This window comes from Bombyx mori, chromosome 7 (genome assembly GCF_030269925.1).
Source record: "Bombyx mori chromosome 7, ASM3026992v2".
Classification (NCBI taxonomy): Eukaryota; Metazoa; Arthropoda; class Insecta; order Lepidoptera; family Bombycidae; genus Bombyx; species Bombyx mori.
Window position 1 is genome coordinate 11,639,193 of NC_085113.1, and position 15,827 is coordinate 11,655,019.

A 15,827-nucleotide genomic window follows, 5' to 3' on the forward strand; every position below is an offset into this window, starting at 1 on the left:
TCACCTATTTCTGTTTCCTGTATCTTCTTTTCATTTACTTTATCTATTTTTGATGATATGATTTGCATTTCATTATAATATTACAAACATTAGCTGTAAAATTTTGTTTTTTTGCTAATTTCCAAAAAGATATCAACATCACATTTTATTTATATTATTATTATATTATAAAACAGCTCTACCTATGTACATGCATTCGTGTGTATTTAAAGCTTATTATACGCAATAGAGAAACACAATCAAATATGTAAATAAAATGAAACTTGTTAAATTATGCACTAATGATGTTTTAATTGATCATTATTTATATAGGTTGATCTTTATAGGCATACATTTATCTAACGGCTTGTCGGTCAGCAGTTACCGGAACATACTCACAAGTACCGCTACATATCGTAAAACAGGTAGGTTTTGTTAGGCTGTGACTTAGCTCTGCCCCTGGCATTGCTCGCGTCCATGGGCGACGGTAACTGCTCACGATCAGGTGGGCCGTATGCTCGTCTGCCTACAAGGGCAATAAAAACATACGACATTTTTTTTTGCCCATAGATATCTACAACGTAAATGCCGCCACCTAACTTGAGTTATAAGGTTTCAAATTTCAATATAGTTACAACGGATGCCCCACCCTTCAAACCAAAACGCATTACCACTTCACGGCAGAAATAGGCAGGGCGATGGTACCTACCCGTGCGGACTCATAAGAGTTCCTACCACCAGTAAAAGTACCGATGTAAGTACGAAGAGTACGTCAGCAAGAGAGAAGATGCATGTGACTAGGAGATGTATGGAAATGGTAGTGCAAGGTATAGGTGGAAGAGGGCGACCGAAGAAGATATGAGTGTATGAAGGACGATATGAGAGAGAGAGAGAGATAGAGAGGAGTGAGTGTGGAGATTACGGCTGATAGAAGAGAATGGAAGAGAAAAATTAGCTGTGTCGACCCCACCTAGTGGGATAAGGTGGAGAAAAATAAGAAGTAAGTACGTGGTGCTAAAAATGTTATCTCCGTCCATAGAACGTTCTATGCCCTAACAAACCTCATATTAGAGTATTAGGGCCAAGCAATGACGTCATGCCGTGAATACGACAGATAGATCAAAAATTCAAAAGAGGAATTTAAACCACGGCTGTCGCACTCATAGAACCCATCACTTACACACAATAGACCTGACAGAAGACCAATAACAATTGACACCCGCCACTGGATCCAGACACTATCGCAACCCGATATCAGTACATTTATTAGGCTTACGGTTGTTTCATTTCCACCGATAAAGATTGGGTTTCCGGATCAAAACAGTGAAAGTAGTAAAGGATCATGTTGACTCACAAGTTTATATCTGGGTAAAGTAGTAAGCAAAAGATCATGATGACTGACAAATTTATATCTGAGTATCTTTCATGACATGGGAATCGTGTACACGCCCATCCAAGATTTCTTTCCCTACAGGTCTAGATTCATCAAACCAGTTCGCATTTGGTGATCGCTGGCTGTTCCTAAATACATATTCGCCGTTTTATCTCATTTCTCGTTAATTTTGTATTACTTAAATTTGTGGACCAGCTCACGGCCAGGTTTCAAGTGATTATCGAAACCTATCAACAATAATGTAACATCAAAAACGTAAATGCCTCCGCCCAGACCATAATTCTAAGTTTCTGTTTTTATAGTACAACGGCTAACTCAGCCATCAAATTCAAACTGCCTATAACAGAAATAGGCAGGGTGATGGTACACCCCATGCGGACTCGCAAAATGTCACATTTTATTTATTTATTGCTTAGACGGGTGGACTAGCTCACAGCCCACCTGGTGTTAAGTGGTTACTGGAGCCCATAGACATCCACAACGTAAATGCGCCACCCACCTTGAGATATAAATTCTAAGGTCTCAAGTGTAGTTACAACGGCTGCCCCACCTTTCAAACCGAAACGCATTACTGCTTCTCGGCAGAAATAGGCAGGGTAGTGATACTCACCCGCGCGGAGTCACAAGAGGTCCTACCACCAGTAATTGCAATCACGCAAATACGATAAAAGAAATTTAATAATAAAGTAAAACAAAACCAAAAGTTCCGAAACATTTGGAAAACATGTCTTGAATTTCATAGAAAAACATTACGTCCGCCCACTTCCTGAATTAGCTCATTGAAAAAGCGGTTAAGACGATCGGACTGTAGGGTACCACGATTGTCAAACGGCTTAGTGGGCGTGCCACCTTGTCGCACAGTACCCTATTGTTTTTCACCTATGACTTGGAAAGTACATCAGAGCGGGACATCTGCGCATTCCTTCGCGTTTCAAGTATTTTGTAAAAAAAAACTTCATTTCGACATCTTGAAAACTAAAGAAAATTCCTATTTACACATTTAGGCAGCGGCTTGGCTCTGCCCCTGGCATTGCTGAAGTCCATGGGCGACGGTAACCACTCACCATCAGGTGGGCCCTATGCTCGTCTGCCTACAAGGTCAATAAAAAATAATAATTAATTACTGCAATAATTGATCTTGTTTAATGAATAACAATATATTTTAATATGTGGCTTTTCATTCGATTCTGATAGTCTTGTGTATTTTTTTTAATGCTTATCGATTTTAAACAATTCAACTTTAGAAACGTTATTTAAAACCACGTTAAAACCCACGGTAAAAATCACGCTATCGCACGACATTGGACCCTCGTGATTGTATTTTAATAAGCCCTTAAATATTTAATCTCCGAATTCACAATACTAAAGTTTTCATTTTAAAATTGTGAAAATATACGAATGTGTTTTTTGTATTTATACGTTACATTGACGCGTTTATCTTATCGACCTTATTATTCGGTCCTAAAGTCTGTATTGGACCGGCCATATCGTCACAATTCAAAACATTAATACTAAAATATGACTCTACGTGCCACACAAACAAAGATACAATCGCTTTTTTGTGTTAAAAACTTCTTGTGTTTTCTCGAAAAGACGATGATTACATTTAGCTACCGAGTTCTTCTCATTTAACATGTTTTGTTAACCCACAGACACAGCTCACTGAGTTTCTCGCCGGATCTTCTCAGTGGGTCGCGTTTCCGATCCGGTGGTAGATTCTGCGAAGCACTGCTCTTGCTAGGGTCAGTGTTAGCAACTCTCCGGTTTGAGCCCCGTAAGCTCACCTACAAACGTTAGGGTGAAACTGAAATAGCCTCTCAAGGCTATCAGCATAGGGAAAAAAAAGTTTTCTTTTTTTCTTTTGGGGCTCCGTGAAAGACCAGTTCTATCTCAATGACCCACAAAGATGGAATTCGTGAAGTTATCAAGGATTTAAAATCGCAAATGTGCGAATTAGGGTCGGAAAATTTCATGAAAAGACTAGGATGGTGCAAGCATCCTAAATTGTTAGCCGGTAAATTAGAATTTTCTTTAGTTATGTTTACATGTTATGCCAACTATACAAAAATTTAACACCCGTAATTTACAAATTATTCCTTCTCACTTCATTGAGTAATTCTTGAAATAGTATGCTTTTAAACTTCACAAATTACCAGACCAATTTAGCATACCTAATCGTCTGCTCACATCCTGGTCGGCACATTACTAATTCTGTGTTGCTAATCAACTTCAGGCGTTCCGGTTTGCATTAAGAATAGCCTAAAGCGAAACAAACAATCACTTAGATGTTTACTTAAGAATTGAGACGTGATCCAGATTAAACTTCAATAATATTCTATTGTTTTAATATTTAATTACGGGATATGTTATTTTATTTGACGGCTGTGTCTTTCAAAAGTGAATGCGATTGCTTCCTGGTCTCTCCGTAGGATCGTTGGTAAGTAGCAACTGGTGATTTTTTATCCGGTTTTCATTTTTATTACACGGTGCTCTTTCTTGATACGCATCATATCATTGGCATCGTCCTATACGCTCAAGCGGTCACGGTGCTCGTCGAACCCGTCGCTTGCGACGAAAGGCTCGACGAGCGAATTAACCCACAGACACAGCCTACTGAGTTTCTTGCCGGATCTTCTCAGTGGGTCGCGTTTCCGATCCGGTGGTAGATTCTGCGAAGCACTGCTCTTGCTAGGGCCAGTCTTAGCAACACTCCGGTTTGAGCCCCGTGAGCTCACCTACACGTTAGGGTGAAGTTGAAATAGCCTCTCTGGGCTATCAGCACAGGTAGGAAAAAAAAGCGCTCAGGCGACCGCTTAAAAGCATCCGCGAATTAATCTACCCATAGGTACAGTGATTATTAAGTTGTCACAAAAGACTATATTTAAGGCGTCACAAAACAGCGTTATTCGACTGCGGCTAATAAACGCGGGCCTATTTTAGGCGCGTTATTCTCGACTATTTGATGACGTGCGTACACACAGTCGTTGCGCGGGCTCGGTGCACGTGTGTTCAGGTCATGTGGACGCAGATCTAGATACCGTATTCAGGTTTGTAAGCGAAAGGACTATTAGAGGACAATTCTTGTTACAGTTACAGCTCTAATTATTATGTGTACGTTGGGGCCAGAAAGTTCTTTAGTGGCGACAGCGTATCTGATGACGTAACGTGGGTAGGCCTCCCACAAGACGTACCGACGACCTATTGAGGTTCACGGGAATCGGCTGGTTGCAGGCGGCGAGGGACCGGTTTTTGTGACGAGGCTTGGGGGAGGTCTATGTCCAGCAGTGGACGTCTGTGGGCTGATAAGAAGAAGAAGAAGAATAAGTATATTGGTATATAAATCATATAATGATTTCATATCATATTTAACGGTATATATCTATTTATTATATGTATATGAGGCCGTCAGCGCAAAAGTGTCCTAACCCATAATTCATATTCGTGCTTATGTACCGTACCTATTACAATTTAATTTGAAACATTATAAATTTTGATGAAAAATCGGCCTATCCATAGTTTCATCCATAAATAATAGATGCCTTTGTAAACATCATTTTAGCGCGTATTTTTTTTGCTTACGAAGTATTTTAAAGGTAAATTCGAACCTCATTATCTCCATACTAACTATGTTAAGCTTAGGCTACTTTTGCCTACTGACGGCCTCATATATTTCCTTCAATCATGTATTATTAATAGTACAACGCAACATGCCTGCTGTATCTTAATTTTTTCAAGAATTTCTGTTAATTAAACGGTGGTCTGGAAGAAATCCCTTTTAGCGATAAGACCGCCTATTGTACAAACGTATCTGCTTGTTGACTGTTTTCTAATGGTGCAATAAAGTATGTTCTCTCTCATTCTCTCTCTTTCTAAGCGTAACAGAAGAATTTACACGTATGTGTTGTATGAATCTTGGAATGTATTGAAATTATTACGTTGGCGAACTGCTTACAGCTTTTCAAACCATTCGTTCATCGTGAGCTACTCGTGAACTAGAAACACGTAATGCTACATATATGCGAAAATTTTAATTCATTTTAATTGAACAAGACGATTTTTTTTTGATAACGCCATCTTGTTGTGTTTTTAAAGCGGTTAGTTGCCCTCAATTAAGAAAAATAGTATTATTATTCGCCAATAGATGTCGGGAAGAGTTGATTATTGAAAACACGAATAAAACAACATTTTCTGAAAATAAATCGTAGATAGATCGATTTATCGCCCCCGAAATCCCCTGTATACTAAATTTATGAAAATCGTTGGAGCCGTTTCCGAGATTCAGATTATATATATACAAGAATTGCTCGTTTAAAGATATAATAAGAACTTTAATGAAACTTTCATAAAATACCAATAAAACCCACGACGAACGTCCATTGGACCGGACCGCTTGCAGAAATAATACGGCTACAAAACTTTCCTTGAGCGAAAATTTTCATTACAGGTGTAAAAATAAACAAAAACACACTGACACAAATAAATACAGTTCTATTCGCAGCTAAAAAGCGATGCTTATAACTCTAGCCTAGAGGTATACAGATCTCTCTGGCAGCGGCCAAAACTCGATGCCTATATGTATGCCTATGCGCGCACAGCGATCTGCCGGTGCGTACGCCTCATTATTCAATTGTTATGTAAGCCGGCGACGACCTAAAACCGAAACGGATTGTGTGCGGGGTGCCCGGCGCTGTGGGGTCCCACTGCAAGCGAGATACACTCATTTTTACTAGCAGTAAGTCTGCTCATGAGCCCCCGCGGTAATTTACAAGCACCTCGCTTATTTCGGCCGTGAAGCCAAGCGAGATACACTGACTTTTACTAGCAGTAAGGCTTTTCATGAGCCCCTACGGGTATTTACACGCACCCCGCCTATTTCAATTAAATAAGCGGACGATCTGCTAGAAGCTCTTAAGGCAACATTGTGAGATTCGGATCAAAACAAGCATGATTCTGTCTTCGCCTTTTTTTCCTACCTAAGCTGATAGCCTTGAGAGGCTGTCAGCCTAACCGGACGTGTGGGTGAGCTCACGGGGCTCAAACCTGACGTTGTTGCTAATACGAACCGTAGCAAGAGCCGTGCTTCACAGAATCTACCACCGGATCGGAAATGCGACCCACTGAGAAGATCCGGCGAGAAACTCAGTGGGCTGTGTCTGAGAGTTAATTTACTCGCCAAGCCCTTCGTCCCAAGCGATGGGTTCGAAGAGAACGATAACCGGTGCTTGAGATACCTAAAAGCATCGTTAGTGGATCGGCAGGATCTGAAATGACGTGTTTTGGGCAAAGTCAACTGTTTACCATTGGGTCCGCAGGATCGAGAATGTAGTTACTTCACCTTTCACCGTCACAATACCGAATACCTCATTCAGAATCGAACGGCTCAGAAAGAGCTATGTTGTCCTTCAAACAAGGTTTATAAAGAGTCCCTCTAAGAACCACGTCTGGCTCTATTTTTCTTGTTAACAAATTGCCTTTTCAAATTTAATTTAAATTAGTAAAGATGATTGATATCACAAATATTATAGATATGTTTTTAATCTTAGATACACGGTATTTCAGACATTTGCCGTATGCTCAGGGCTATCCATGAGTCATCGACTAATTCATTTCTTATTTGAAAATTTCCAAAGAAAAGTCGTTTAACATTATAATTTTTCACTCGCATAACAACAGTAATTATAATCGATTTAAAATAAGATTGCCGTTAATTATATAACTATATTAAGACTATGACAAATAATAATTTGTACGGGCACACATAAAGCACAATACAAAAATCAATATTTGATAATATACTTACTTTATTCGTCAAGAATTTCGAGCATTTTGAATACATTACATATTTAATACGGCCGTCTGGTGTAGTGGTAAGTGACATGGTCACTACACATGGGGGTCGCGGGTTCGAATCCCGCCAGGGGAAGATATTTGTATGATAAATATAAATATCTTTTCCAGGGTTATGGATGTATATTTATTATATGTATGTGTATAATAAAAATCTTCCATTTATATTCGTTATCTGGTACCTGTAACACAAGTTCTTTACGAACTTATCACGAGACCAGTTAAGGTGGCGTGATTGTTAGTAAATATAAAAAAAAAAATACACTCGATACATACAACTGTAGAAATGTTTTTTGATCAAACGAATATTTTAGTTTTTTAATCGCCGCCTTCCATCCCGCCCGCACTTTGGCCACAAGCCGCACACAATATTAGGTCTGCCAAATCGGAAAGAGCACTTTCTGTTTTCAAGGCGTTTTGCAGTCATTCGATTTTGTTTTAATATTTTAATTGCATTTAATTACTGCACAATTCTCTGATTAAATTCAAGCACTAAACCACCGAATGTATTCATTGTACAAGTCGGATTGAATTTTGATCACTGGAATGTACTACACTGTATTTTAGTAGCAAGCTCGGTCTCACTAAAACATATTGACCTATGATTTATGACTATTACTCCAAACGTGATACTGCATTACCTTGTTATTACTTAATATCCAATGCATAAGACACAAAATTATAGATGAGAATGCAATTTAAAAAAAAACATTCTAGATTTCTAATTTACAATATCACATGTCATTCTCCAAGCAATGTTTGAAAAACGGTCTTCAGTTGCAAGCCGCGATAATTAATGTTAATAAACGACATTAATTATCAAACTAAAGGCATGTCCTTGAACGCAATACGTACAAAATCTAAAACATAGTTTTTAAGTACAAAGATAGCGAATTATTTCGCTCTATCCCTGGATTAGACAGTAAATTCTTCACATCTCCTTAAGGCCCACGGTCGATTGCACTTGTTCCCATAACCTATGCCTCTATCTTTACTATTCAATGCCAGTCGGCGACTCGTACCTGCAATAAATCTTATTTCTAGATAATAAATAGATAGGCACAGATATATAGATATATATTTTTGTGTCACATAAATTTTAAACGCGGAAAGTTGTCTCTTTAGATACTGAGTTGAATAGCGTTATAATTCTAAAATGAATCTTCTAGAAATACCCATCGTACTTATATTTAAGCGGGGAGTACAAAATACCAAATTATTCGTCAAATCATCGTCCAATGGAATACGTAATAGAGTCCTAATTTCATACACATTTTTTATATGAAATACAAATGAATGTTTTTGCATTTACTTTTGGCCGGTCGCGGACATAATTAAAACTACTAGAGGTCCGCAGTAGTCGAAATTCAACTATAATTAATTGGAATTGTAAGTTTGTACACTATTATGATTGTATTTTATACTTCTATAATCACAAATTTCGCCAAGGCTACACTATAAAAAAATATTAATAAAGACAAACAATATTTAATCTATTCTCAATTTGACAACAGACGTCAAGAACAAAAGTTTGACAATAAATAGTATGCATGCGTGTGTGCGTCAAATACATGGTATGTAGTGTGTGTAATGTTTTCTTTATTGATTTAATGTATCTTTTGTGCATTATTTAAAAAAAATATTAGCATTGTGCACTTCTTCTATATATTCTCTAGAAGTGTGGAAATGTTCATACTCCTCAGTCCACGTAATTTTCGTAAAAAGGGATACAAAGTTTTTGCTTCACGTATTAATATATAGATATTTACGGCTCAACCGTTTCGTAATACTTTAACGTTTTGAAATATTAAATGCACGATCACGGCATTAGATTGACAAGCCTGTCTGATAGTGCTTGTTTGTGCCTATATACTCTTAATTGAATAGACTCTTCACTACATAGTATAAAACAAAGTCGCTTTCTCTGTCCCTATATCTGTCTGTCCCTATGTATGCTTAAATCTTTAAAACTACGCAACGGATTTTGATGCGTTTTTTTTTTAATAGATATATATGTATAATAACATCCATTAAATAGTGGAGAAATCAATAATAAATTACAGTTTCCGAAGCGAAGCGAGGGCGGGTCGCTAGTAAATAGTAAAACGAAGAAATTCGGGATTTTAATTTAATGATTAAAATATCATTTGCGTTCCGTTTTACACACTAGTTACATGACAGTTCGTTGAACTTTACAATGTTACACATTCCGTGTTTAACATATTACAAATAACTTTTGGCCTAAAGGTTTCGTTACCAGGCCATAAAATTTTAAAACAAACATACATAAATATAAAGAACGTTGTGATGACCATACGTGAAGAAAAAACTTTGTATCCCTTTTTACGAAAATTGCGCGGACGGAGGAGTATGAAATTTTCCACACTTATAGAGAATATAGAGAAGAAGTGCACAATGCTAATATTTTTTTTAAATAATGCATAAAAGATACATTAAATCAATAAAGAAAACATTACACACACTACATACCATGTATTTGACGCACACACGCATTCATACTATTTATTTACTGTCAAACTTTTGTTCTTGACGTCTGCTGTCAAATTGAGAATAGATTAAATATTGTTTGTCTTTATTAATATTTTTCTATAGTGTAGTCTTAGCGAAATTTGTGATTATAGAAGTCTTTGAAAATAGAATCTCAATAGTGTACAAACTTATAATTTCAATTGATTATAGTCGAATTTCGACTACTGCGGGACCACTAGTAGACTTTTCATACGACAGTACGTTTAGAGTAATATATTATGTATGTGTGTAGTAATAATTTACGTGTGTGTATTGAATTTTATCAATTAACAGCTTAGTGAGTTTGTGGGCGTTTCTTTGGAGATGCATCTGTTTGATCTTTTCATTCATTGACATTTTTAAAGACAGCTTTGTTGTTATTACTTTCGATAAAAATAATATTTATTTGTTAATTGTCACTCGTAGTAGAAGAAGACATGGATGGAGTGTGTGAATGACGATATGAGAGAGAGGATTGAGTGTAACTGTACTGAGACCTTGGAACTTATATCTCAAAGTGGCTGGCGCATTTACATTATAGATGTCTATGGGCCCCAGTAACTAACTACTTAAAACCAGGTAGTCTGTGAGTTCGGCCACCCATCAAGGCAATTAAAAAAAAGTGTTGAGATGACGGTTGATAGAAGAGAATGGAATAGAAAAAATCGCTGTGCTGACCCCACCTAGTGGGATAAGGTGGAGAAAAATAAGAGAATTGTCACTCGTCAGCAAATATCTTGTCAGTTTCATATAGGTACGACGCGCAGTTTAGAATCGCACGGATCTGCTTTAGTTTAATTGATCTAGCCCGTAATTTAGAAATTGTAAATTTAAATATAAACATTCATAAGGCCTGAATCACAGTAAGTCACGCGGCTGTGTCTGATAGTGAATCGTGAAGCAATCAACCGTTACTATTTACAATATGTTTATTTATACTTTAGCACTGTCCGTGAAGCTAGATCAACTGTCTGTACGATGAGCCAATAGAGGTTTTTTTATTACTTTTCTTTCGCGGTAAATAGGCACAGGGATATTTGTGCGCTAAACCTAAAAAGTCAATGTTTAAAACTCTACTAATATACCAAGTTTTTATTTATTATTTCTAAGATTTTCTACTGTTTTTCAAATTTAGATTTTTATATAACAAAAACAATTGAACTTCTATAAGCCGCTGACAGCTAATTTTTTTTTAAAGAGATTTTATGACCTGGTAACTGAGACCTTTAAGTCATGTCTTATTTTAATTTATATTATTCATATTTTTATGAAAAATGATACTAAGGAGTGAAATGAAATGGAGATGATTAATTTGAGACACTAATCAACTGGGATGAAATGAAATGAAATGAATTGAGATGATATGGGATGAAATATAATCTCAGTAAAATGGTGGTCATTTACTAAGATTTTTTCAGTGGACTTTTTGGAGGATCCCGAGAAGTTACGTCCAGCAGCTTTGTTTCATTTTCCCACATTTGTGCACTTTCATAGATATTAAACAGTTAATAAACCACCATTATTACACATTTAAACCCGAAGAAACACTAAATAGACAAAATAAAACAAATCACACAACTTCACTACTCGCGTTCCCGCCAAAAAGTCAGCTAAATTAAAAAGTTTTTGCTATAGATTACCCCGGGTATTATTGTGAAAAACACGGGCGACTGTTTCGTTTGAGACCGCGATGTAGATGCGACATCTACAGTTTAATTAAAAACAGTTAAAATTACAAATCGATCGCGGCCCTCAATTCCCTCAACATCATTGATACTAAACGTTCACCCTTCAACAGATTCGTACTCCAAATACGTAAATTCAAATTACAATGTACTGACCGAGAATGAATGGATAAAAACTTGACTGAGACGTTAATTTCGTACAGAATACCTGTTGGACGGGTTCGCGGGTCTATTATCGAACGCGATGGTCATCGTTTTGGACGTGGCGATGATAGCGATGGCGAGTCTCTTGGCTGTGCCGTTGAAGTAGGTCAAGGTTTACTAAAAATCACTGAAGCGCAAGATTCTTATTTTAAGACGAAATTATATTGGTCATTTTTTTTATTGCTTAGATGGGTGGACGAGCTCACAGACCACCCGGTGTTAAGTGGTTACTGGAGCCTATAGACATTTACAACGTAAATGCGACACCCACCTTGAGATGTAAGTTCTAAGGTTTCAGTATTATTATAACCGTTGCCCTACCCTTCAAGCCGAAACGCATTACTGCTTCACGGCAGAAATAGGCGCGGTGGTGGCACCTACCTGTGGGGACTCACAAGAGGTCCTACCATCAGTAATACTTCACAAATTTAAATGGTAAACAAACTTATTGCCACACCGACTATTAGATTCTTACTGAATTATTTTGGCGTCACAACGCCAAACCCGCTAGTTGTCACCCTCGTATGTTGTATGATATCACAATGAAGCTGGCCAAAAGAAGTTTCCATTCGTCGAGCTAACGTTTCTAAAGCAATGTAACTTCTGAAAGAGTTCGTTAATAACCCCTGTAGTTCCAGTTACTCCACGTTTGATCCTCGACTGAGATCTCATTAACGCATGACGTTTGTGATTTCAATATCGCGAACTCCGGTGCGTTTCGCTTTGACACTTTGTTAAAATGAAATTTGTAGTATTTTAAATGAAATGAAAAAAAAAGAAGTAACCAACCTCTTTACATTTCTAGGTTAAGTTTAGGAATTTTATGTACAGCCTAAAAATGACATTGAGAGGTGTGAAAAACGAAACGTCAATGTCAAAACTAGTTTTTTTTTTGTGCAGCCGCGCCTATTATTTTAACTAGCCAATCGCAAAAATGATTTCGGAAATAGCACTGGGTTTTATCAAATTGTTACTATGAATAATATGTTCACGTCTCGTAATATTTTTATTTTAAACGATCTTTAAAGTTTTCTTGTTTGGTTCGATTTTCGACAAAACGCTCGAGGGCGATTAAGATTTAAAATGATAAGTTAAAATTACACAAAAATTATAATTTTCAACTTATCTTATTACTCAATCTAGTTGCGAACACTGAATAACGGTTTCGCATTTTGACAAAATTAACGTAGACTTTTTAATGTCAAAAAAATTAAATTTCCTTTACACCAAAACAGATGCTATAGAAAAAAAAAATCAAATTAAACTTCATCGAGTCACATCTCAGTAACAAAACCGGTGCCTTAATTATAGATAGAAAAAAAAAACATTCAAAGTAAACAAATTTAAACGACAATCTGAAGTGTTTATTTATTACGTAAACAAGTTTTCTATTACGATTTTCTTCGAATTAACACGTTTTATTGATCCACATTTTATGATGCAAAAATGCGGTCTCCCCGCCCTTATCTACTTACTACGGCTATATATTCGGTCACAATTCGCTCCACATCAACACGTGTGTCGGAAAATTCCCTTCCTGCACGTTCATGTTCTTATACGAGTTTCGAAGCTGAGAGACAGATAAAAATTTCTCTTAATAGTTTCGGTTTTTCTGTATTTATTTTCACTGACCTAATCGTTTGGCCTAGGGGTCCCAAACGATGGTCGGACCAAATAGCGGAAGAACTGAAAATACCTTTTTTTTTATTGCTTTGATGGGTGGACGAGCTCACAGCCCACCTGGTGTTAAGTGGTTACTGGAGCCCATAGACATCTACAACGTAAAAGCGCCACACACCTTGAGATATAATTTCTAAGGTCTCAGTATAGTTACAACGGCTGCCCCACCCTTCAAACCGAAACGCATTAGTGCTTCACGGCAGAAATTGGCAGGACGGTGGTACCTACCCGTGCGGACTCACAAGAGGTTCTACCACCAGTAAAAAATATTTCTTTATTGGTAATACAGAAACAAGCTCATAAAAAAAAACAAATACCTAACTGCTGTATTTTTATTTGCATGGAAAATAATTATGTTTTCCGTTTGCTCAAATCTAGCTTTTTGATATTTTGAGGGCTGTCTGATTAGTTTGGGTCTGATGACTTCGCGGTGCAGTAATTAGCGCCCCTGACAGTTGCACCGAGGGGAGGATTCGATTCTCCCATCGGGCAAACATTGTGGATTAACATGCTTCTGTGACTGTCGTCTGGGTGGGTATAAAAAAAAACAGTTTTCGTTTGAATGCCTTTAATGACAAAAATTGTATTATTATATTTTTAAGGGATTTTATGACCTGGTAACAAAGACCTTTAGGTCATGTCTTATTTTAATTTATATTCTTATTTTTATGAAAAATGATAATATGGAGTAAAATGAAATGAAGATGATTAATTTGAGACATTAATCAACTGGGATGAAATTAAATTAAATGAGATGAGATGATATGGGATGAAATATAATCTCAGTAAAATTGTGATCGTTTACTGAGATTTTTTCAGTGGACTTTTTGGAGGATCCCGAGAAGTTACGTCCAGCGGCTTTGTTTCATTTTCCCACATTTGTGCACTTTCACAGATATTAAACAGTTAATAAACCACCGTTATTACACATTTAAAACTGAAGAAACACTAAATAGGCAAAATAAAACAAATCACACAACTTCACTCCTCGCGTTCCCGCCAAAAAGTCTAAAAATTGTATTAGACATTAAAATAAAGGCATTGAAATTTTGTCAAATCATTTTTTTATTGGATAGACGAATGAATCGCTCACATTCTTATCTGCGGTTAAGTGATTACCGGAGTCCGGACATAAACGAGAATGCTACTACCGATCTTGAGACACGAGATGCGAGTCTCAAATCACCAACTTTGAGATAATTTTGAGACGATGCAAGTCTGAATTGTATAACCGTTCAAGATACCTGTCAACCTCAAAATCTATTATACATTCGACAATTTTATTTAAAAAATCTTTAAAATTTCTATCTAGAAATAATTAAATTAATTGAAAATGTTTGCTTCAGAAGTCAAGCGAGAAAAAAATCAAAACAATATCACTAAACAGAATATCACTCATTCATGATATTATAAATATAACAAAAAAAAACTCTATCTCTTTGAAAAATCAAACTATTACTTATACACGTGCCAACTATTCCTCCTATATATAGACAGTCCGTTTCCGAGTTCAAGGGAGTCATCAACATCGGACTGACGTGTTTTTAACGATCTATTAAAATATCCCTGCATTATGTAATATTTACGGGTTTCCGCGTGCTACGGTCAATTTAAAAAAAAAACCTTGACATTAGTTTGACGTTTCAAAAGTTTGACATAAACTTTATCGTTTTCCTGACTCTGTGGAATCGCGTTAACGTTTCATCAAGCTCGCAAATACGAGATAGGACCCGAACAAATAGAATGTTTAGCGGAATCTGTTGGCAATCCATTGACATTGTTAACGTCATGGTCGAAGATCGCGCTTGAACAGGTGCAAACGGGCTACCGGAGGCCATGGACGCAACGTTATTATTGTTTATGAAATCGAATGTATTAAGTGGATTGCTTCGTAATATAAATACTAAGCAACTGTCCACTTTTGAACCAGTGATTTTCGTGCAGTATGAGCTTTGAACACAAGTAAGTTATGTACTTAGAACAGCATGACTCATTAGGTTTTTCTTTGTAGTTGTAACGTAAGTGTGTATTAGTGTTAATAATTGGGAAGTCCTGATACTTGCAATAGGTGAATTAGTGAGAAATCATCGTCTTATCAACTTCGCTTGTCAAGTGCTTCACCCTGCACATCTGGAAGTAGGATTTTATTTTTATTTTTATAAACATTTAGATTTTCAAATTTCAAATGTTAAAATGTTTGATATTTTGAAAATACGCAATATGAGAATACAGAAAGACGAATACTTTCTGTCTTTTCATGAAAACAGCAAAAAATGTTCAACAATAGTTAATTCTTAGTAAAAGATCTGGTACCATGACTCTTGCATTGCAGGTCTTGCTCTTGAATCAATAGTAGAGACCACACGAACGGCAAGGCTCAGAGAGCCCAATTGAGAGAGTTAATTCATCTTGAATCCGGTAACGATATCAATAAAAAGACAACAGGAAGCAAGATAATCCAGACTCGAGTGCCTTACAACGGGCCGAATTCCTGAAATTTCGTGACCTTA

At 36.8% G+C, this 15,827-nt stretch overlaps 1 protein-coding gene and 1 long non-coding RNA gene across 4 annotated transcripts in view; one reads left to right on the forward strand and one right to left on the reverse strand.

The window, feature by feature from the left end:
* Positions 1 to 15,827, reverse strand: part of LOC105841828 (fibroblast growth factor 16) — a 304,854-nt gene that overhangs the window by 273,765 nt on the left and 15,262 nt on the right. The gene's annotated exons all lie outside the window — the stretch shown is intronic.
* Positions 15,001 to 15,827, forward strand: part of LOC134199174 (uncharacterized) — a 30,395-nt gene continuing 29,568 nt past the window's right edge. The window contains exon 1 of the long non-coding RNA XR_009973545.1: positions 15,001 to 15,279. This is a non-coding gene — a long non-coding RNA (uncharacterized LOC134199174). The remainder of the gene's footprint in view (positions 15,280 to 15,827) is intronic.